The sequence below is a fragment of the Bos mutus genome, chromosome 24 (genome assembly GCF_027580195.1).
Source record: "Bos mutus isolate GX-2022 chromosome 24, NWIPB_WYAK_1.1, whole genome shotgun sequence".
NCBI classification, from domain to species: domain Eukaryota; kingdom Metazoa; phylum Chordata; class Mammalia; order Artiodactyla; family Bovidae; genus Bos; species Bos mutus.
In genome coordinates, this window is record NC_091640.1 from 31,455,126 (window position 1) to 31,462,500 (window position 7,375).

The window sequence follows — 7,375 nt, forward strand, 5'->3', positions numbered from 1 at the left end:
ACTGAGCAAGCAAGAAAAGCCAGAGATGAGACATTTTTGTAAACTAAACTCAGAAGTTGCATCCCAACACGTTTGCCATACTGTATTTGTTTGAAGCAGTTCACTAGGTACAGCTCAGCTCACCCTCAGGGGTTGGGATGACAACTGTGAACACAGAAGGCAGGGTTGCTGGGAGCTATCTTGGAAGCTGCCCCCACCCACCACTTAAACACACAGTATCTCTGTGGGTACTTCAGGCACATGAAGGCTGATGGTGGGATCCAGGTAAGATCAGGAAGCAGGAAAAAGGGGGTAAGGAATCAAGAAAGGCTTTCAGGGAAACATAAAACTTTAGTGGAGTCCATGCAAAATGGGTTAATCAACACATGTCTCAAGGATAAATGGCACAGGATGTGAGAAATTTGAATCCCTTAGGCCAACAGGTTATATCCTGTATAATCTTCTGCCAGGATTTACACTGCGAGATTCTAAGTAGCTGACACAACACTCACCCTGTAATAAATAGGAGAAAGGGGAAGTGTATGTATTCCACTCACCAGAAGGGGGATGGATACAGAGTTTCTAGAGAATATGCAAAAGAAGGCAGTCCCTATAACAGGGCATGGTTTAGTGTTAAACCATGAAAGTAAAGGTAATCAGTCCTGAGTATTCATTGGAAGGACTGATGCTGAAGCTGAAACTCCAGTACTTTGGCCACCTGATGTGAAGAACTGACTCGTTGGAAAAGATATGATGCTGGGAAAGATTGAAGGTGGGAGAAGGGGACCACAGAGGATGAGATGGTTGGATGGCATCATGGATTCAATGGACATGAGTTTGAGTAAACTTCAGGAGTTAGTGATGGACAGAGAGGCCTGGCATGCTGCAGTTCATGGGGTCGCAAAGAGTTGGACATGACTGAGTGACTAAACTGAATTGATGAAATTAAAGGGTTTAGCATCCAAATGCATGAGATGGAGATTAAGAAATGTGATTGGAGAAACTGGCCGATTTGAAGGCAGGTAAAAGGTGGCGCCAGTGGTAAGGAACCTGCCTGCCAGTGCAGGAGACATAAGAGACCCAGGTTCAACCCCTGAATCGGGAAGATCCTCTGGAGGAGGGCCCACTTCGGGATTCCTGCCTGGAGAATCCCACGGACAAAGGAGCCTGGGGGGCTACAGTCCATGGGGTTGCAAAGAATAGGACACGACTGAAACAACTTAGCAAGCACATAAATACATTAAAGAGGAAAGATAAGATTGATGATGTACGCATGTTTCTTTACGATATAAATTCATTTCGAAAACCTCACAGTGAATCTAAAGCCAGTCCATATATCTGGTCAATAAGAAAAAGGAAATAATCTTGCAGAACTCAGTTCATGTGCTGTTGATGCATCAGAAGAGAAGGTAGGTTGAGGCTTTCAACTATAATGAATATTTGTAGAGGGTGACAGTATAGTCAATGGAAAATAAATGCAGAAGCATGCTGGTAAGAAAGAAGAAACAATGAGGAAATTAGGGAAGGACTCCCCTTTAAGATCCTAAGGGTGTGTTTGGGAGAAAGAATCATGCAAGACAAAATTAAGACAGAGTAGAGGAAGGCAAGGAGAAAATAAAAACCTGGGAAATCTGGGGTTGGGGGTCCCTATGAAACTGATTCTATCTCTTCAAATGTTTTTAATTCCATTTTTTATACACAAGTTATAACTGGCAACCTCTGTTGAGATTTTCTTTTTTTTGCCTTATGGAGAAGCAAGGCCAACATGATTAAAAGGTGATGTATTCTCTTTCCAGGGAAGGGGAGCTGGGGATGATGAACCCAAGGGTTTTCTTCAGAGTGACATTTGTATGTTACAATTTTAATAAAAAATAAGGAAGAGGAGGAAGAAGATGAGGGAAAACACTTAAGGTTTCACGTTGTTTGCTTTGAATGATACTGGGAGGGTTCGGTGCCCTTTAAAAGGAACAGAAAAGTGATCTCTTAGAAAAGCGCAGGATATGAAAACAACACAACAGCAGTCCAAACATTTTCAGGTGGGGCATAAAGAGGAGGAATTTGGATACTACACTGGATAATACTACACCGATAACTGTCCAAATAAGGTAATGATTGAATGTTACAGGAAAAGATGATGTGAGATAGAAACTGATGTATTTTGTAAATATATGGAGCTTCTAGGGTTTGCACTGTTCTGATAATATCAGTCAAAAAAGAACAAATGTGGGTTTGGAAACCCATTGGTGAAAGGAAGTAACATATCTATTTTTAAAGAGGGGACAATCCATGAATAAGGACCAAAGAACTATACATAAAAAAGACTGAAAACCTGGATAGGGACTGTATGGTTAGAATTTTTCTTTTGAAAGAATATGGACTCTTAACCATTATGAATTGAGCTATGAGGGTCCCAGTATTGAGAGTCAAATCACATTAGTGACAGATGTCTACATGGTATCCAAGGTGAGACAAAGAAAGGTCACTTCTTCTGTTTCATATTAGTATCCACTAACTCCTCTATTTATGTTTTTATCAACCTGATGAATTTCTTTAGAAATTACCAAGAGTGCGGTTGTAACTATGAACACTGAGAGGACCGCATACGGTCTAATAAAAACAAAATAAACAGGGACAAACAGAGGCTAGGAAAACTTATATTCAAAGAAATTTCCTTTTAAATTTGGGGATTTTGTATTTATGAGAATGAAGTTATCAAAACAAAAAATAGTAATATTGACACTATAGGCAGGTGAAAATGAAGTGTCTATCTATACACAGTTAAAGCTGGGTTAATATGACATTCTGTCATCAGACTCCTCTGTTAATTGAGACTTCTGCATGTCTTAAATATTGTGGTAATGAAGGTTTATAAATATTAATTCAAAGGTACCAAAAATTGATGAAGTGCCTTCCGAATCATCAAAAACAGTGTAGATGCTGTATGGTAGAACTTCATAGATATGTGAGTTTACGGTGTTCTAATTCTTTGAAAAGTGTTAACCCATATAATACTGAACATCCACATCCAAGCCACAGGATAGTACACAGTTTATTCTGTTTAACTTCGAACAATTTCCAAACATGCCTGAGAAAAATCCTTACACCTAAAATTGTTTTTATATCATCCCATTAGTGTACAATATATCTCTCTATATAACTTAAAAAGTCTACAACAGGAATATCTCCCTTTTTCTGAAACTTCTGCTTTATAAGAACCCCTGTTGTATTTTTATAGAATTCTAAAGAAACAAATTCTGAAAATTTATTTGAGATCAAATGAGATTATGGTTTTTGCCTTCTCTGAAAAGATGTAAAAAAAGGATGATGTAGAACACTTCTTTTAAAGGAGAAGAACTTTATTCATCTGTTTATTCTGCCAGCATTATATCACAGCAAAGGGTATCTACATAACTTAAAAAATTAGCTTCCAATACCTAGTGCTCACAGATGGTTACATTTTCCTTTTGCTATGCATAGCTTTTAACTTTTAAATTTGAATTTTTTTCTTTTTATTAACTGTGCTGCTTCTGCTGCTGCTGCTAAGTCGCTTCAGTCATGTCCGACTCTGTGCGACCCCATAGATGGCAGCCCACCAAGCTCCCCCGTCCCTGGGATTCTCCAGGCAAGAACACTGGAGTGGGATGCAGTAATTGATATAGGGTTTCTTTTAATTATCTCCAAATTGTAATGACCAATATTTCCGTTTTTGGGAACCACAGCATTAACCAGATATTCTAGTATTTTAATAATAATTAAAACTTAATGATAACTGTTAAATTATGCCAACTAAGGAAATCTATTTGTATTCATTTATACAAAAAATATAAAATTTTGAGGTATAAACATGTTCTATTTCAAATATGTAAAATTAATTCACTTGTGTGTAATATTTAAGACTTTAAAAATATTTATCCATTTATAAATAAAGTGAAGTCGCTCAGTCGTGTCCGACTCTTTGCGACCCCATGGACTGTAGCCTACCAGGCTCCTCTGTCCATTGGATTTTCCAGGCAATAGTACTGGAGTGGATTGCCATTTCCTTCTCCAGGGGATCTTCCCGACCCAGGGATTGAACCCAGGTCTCCCGCATTGTAGACAGACACCTTACCGTCTGAGCCACCAGGGAAGTCTATTTATCCATAAGTATCATTATCTACATTCATTTATCATAAAAATGTTGTGTATTATACATTTTTAAATGGAAGACACATAATTTGCTATTATAAGAAGTGTTATTATTTCTTCTTTATTTCATTATATGTAAATCTTATAGCACTGATTACAGTGATAATTTTAGCTTGTGCATTCAGTAAGTTCTATTGGCATACTTAGAAACACAAAGATGGATTCCATTTCTAGTTTTTTTTTTCTTTTTGGTCTTTTTCAATGGTACATGCTCATTTTTTGTTAGTGGATCACTTACCTACAATAGTCAAGTGAATAGCATCTGGTTTTTCTAATATGCTACGATCTATTTTCTTAAGATGCTGCCTCACCTTTTAGAGATATCTTTAAAAGTACCTTTTGTTACTTGTAAATATCATTCTAGTGTAAGCTCTCTCTCTTTTTTCATATCTTCTATAGTAAAGAAATGATCTTTCCAAGATTTTTATTGTTTCAGTGGATCAACAAGGACATCTGATGTAGTTATAAAAGCCTCAGAATGAAAAGATGGGAACTATGAGGGAGGTTCAAGAGGGAGCGGGCATATGTATACCTGTGCCTGATTCATATTGGTGTATGGCAGAAACCATAACAATATTGTAAAGTGATTATCCTCCAATAAATTTTTTTTAAAGTAGGCAAAGAGACAATGCAACATGAACAATTAAGAACATTCATGAAAAAAAGATGGTTGACAAACACTGAGCTTTAAATGTTTCTATACATGTTATAATTAAATGTTAAAAGTTTCACTGAATTACATTAGTGTAGTACCGCATAGATGATGTACATGTGCATTTTGAAAACATTTCCTTCTTGATATTGTTCACCACAAATTACAAAAGTATGTGTGCATGTATATCAGTCCCTAATTTTAAAAAGGGACTTTAATGAAAGGAAAAAAGTCAAGTTGATGAGAGTGAAAGAGAAAGATTGAAACAGAATTTATTATTCATAATGGCAAAATACATTTGCTATGTTTGTATGCCTAGTACAAACTATTCCATGTGAACTTCTTAAATGATTTTGTAGTCAAATATTACTACCCGTTTCACAGATTAAGAAAAGAGGTAGGGGTTGGTTATGAGTATGTGGAAGGGATATCAAGTGACTTACTGAGGATAACACAGTGGACAAGTAAAGGGACTCGGAACAGGTAATAGTTTCTGTGTGATATAAAGCTGTCTCCCTATATGGATAGTGACATTTTGCACAAAGGCTGATGAACATAAATCTGTCAAGAAACGTCAATCTAAAAGCCTCTTATATATTGTTCTAACTTTAATATGTTAAAATGCATGCCTGTGTCTATATAACCCATGTATATTTTGTTTTATATATAAAAACATTGATATTTTAAACATACACACATACATACATACCCTTACACACTAGATTCAGATGGCTTTTGATGGAACTTCACTCTTCATATATCTTTAAGAGTCCTTCTAAATGATCTTCCTTAAAAGAAAGCTTCTGGGAAATAATACAGTGTATTATTCAGGCACATACTACACTTAGATATGAAGTGAACTTGTAATACTTAAAAAAATCTGGAACCAGTCTGTAAAATAATCTCAAAAATGTTAACGTGAAATTGTTACATAAAATAGAAAAGTAAAAGAAAGTAAAACATGTTAATGATAGTTATATAAAATTCTGAATATTTTCTTTATAATCGGTTTAGATGCCAATTGCAACTTTGACACTATTACTTAAAACTTATCAAAGAGATTTATGTTTTGCAACTGACATTTTAAATTGAAGATTTACTTGTACTTGTACCTAATATGTTTTCAGTAATTAATTCCTTTGAGGTCAGGTTTCATAGACAACAGAATTCCTTTAACAGTAATCTCTCTTTTAGCAATATCTTTATTGTTGGAATTAGCACCTGGGAAAAAAGTTAATCTTTTTCAAATGAGGTTTTCAGTTCTAGGCATTATTTGTTTCACCAATGAAAGACTTTCTTAAAAGTGAAAAATTTGAAAAAGTGGATGCTATGAAGCCAGTGTAAGAAAAAAAAAAAAAATCTGGAAGTTAAATAAGTCATGCATTAACAAGAAATGGAAAGTTTAATTATATACATGCTCAAGGTCTTAATGAAGGGACTGAGTAATGGAAGGTCTCTCTCATTTTAAACTTTATACCATTATTCAGGTTATCTGCATATAATAATCACAATTTATAAGCCTTATGTTTATCTTTTCTATTTATTCACGAAATATTACATAGATTACTTGGTGGACAGCACAATTTGATGGATAATGGTATTCAATAAATTGATGAATATATAACATTTTGACTGTAGCTGAATTTCTAGTTTTGATTTAAGACTGAGAACAATACATCTAAAAGTTGAGATATAAGTAGCTAAGCATATAGTGCTTCACTGTACCCCAAATAAATTTTCTTATGCAAGAAAAATGTTTATTAATTAGGCTTGTTTACATATTTGCAGCTGCTAATTATGTTCTCTTGACAAAAGACAGCCTTCCTTCTTGAACATCTGTGTTGCTTTCATCGTATGTATTGAATACTTTGTATGTTTTGGATGTCTATTTATGAAGCATGGAAAGTAATTGTGAGCCTATGCAGCAGTGCTTAATGAAAGCCAAGTGCTCACCAATTCCACGTAATTGATTGATTCACATGGAATATAACAGTAAGGGATGTTGAGATCAGTGGGAGTTCTGTCTGTCAGGTCTAGTGATACTAAGACCTTCCGAAAGGTGGGATGTGTATGTCTGTCTTCGGTTTCCAGACACCTTAATGAGTCCTAGAGAAAAAACTGTCCTATTTCTAGTAAAATTCCTTCTACATGTTCCTTTGCATATTGCTCCATCACCAACAACGATATTCAGGTATTTACAAAGTTCACGCTTTTTACTCAGAGTTTTGAGATGTTGGCTTTGGATTTATGGATGGATTCTGGAGTCTAAATTAGAGACGTAATCCCCCCACCCCAACCTCTATCCCTGCAATTTGATACAGAACTTAAAGTATTTAAAGAAATGTTTCAAAAACATTTCTCACTATTGTGTAGGTTAATATGTGAGATTTACAATTATTTTGTCTTTTGGGGGATTGGCACTTTAACTCCCCCTGAAAATACTATGTAGCACTATTCCAAATTGCAATCTGAGACTCTTGAAAGATCTGTAGTCTCTGATCAAAGGGCTTTAGTCCATTTTTTATAGAGGATGGCAACAGAAACATTGACACTAGATTA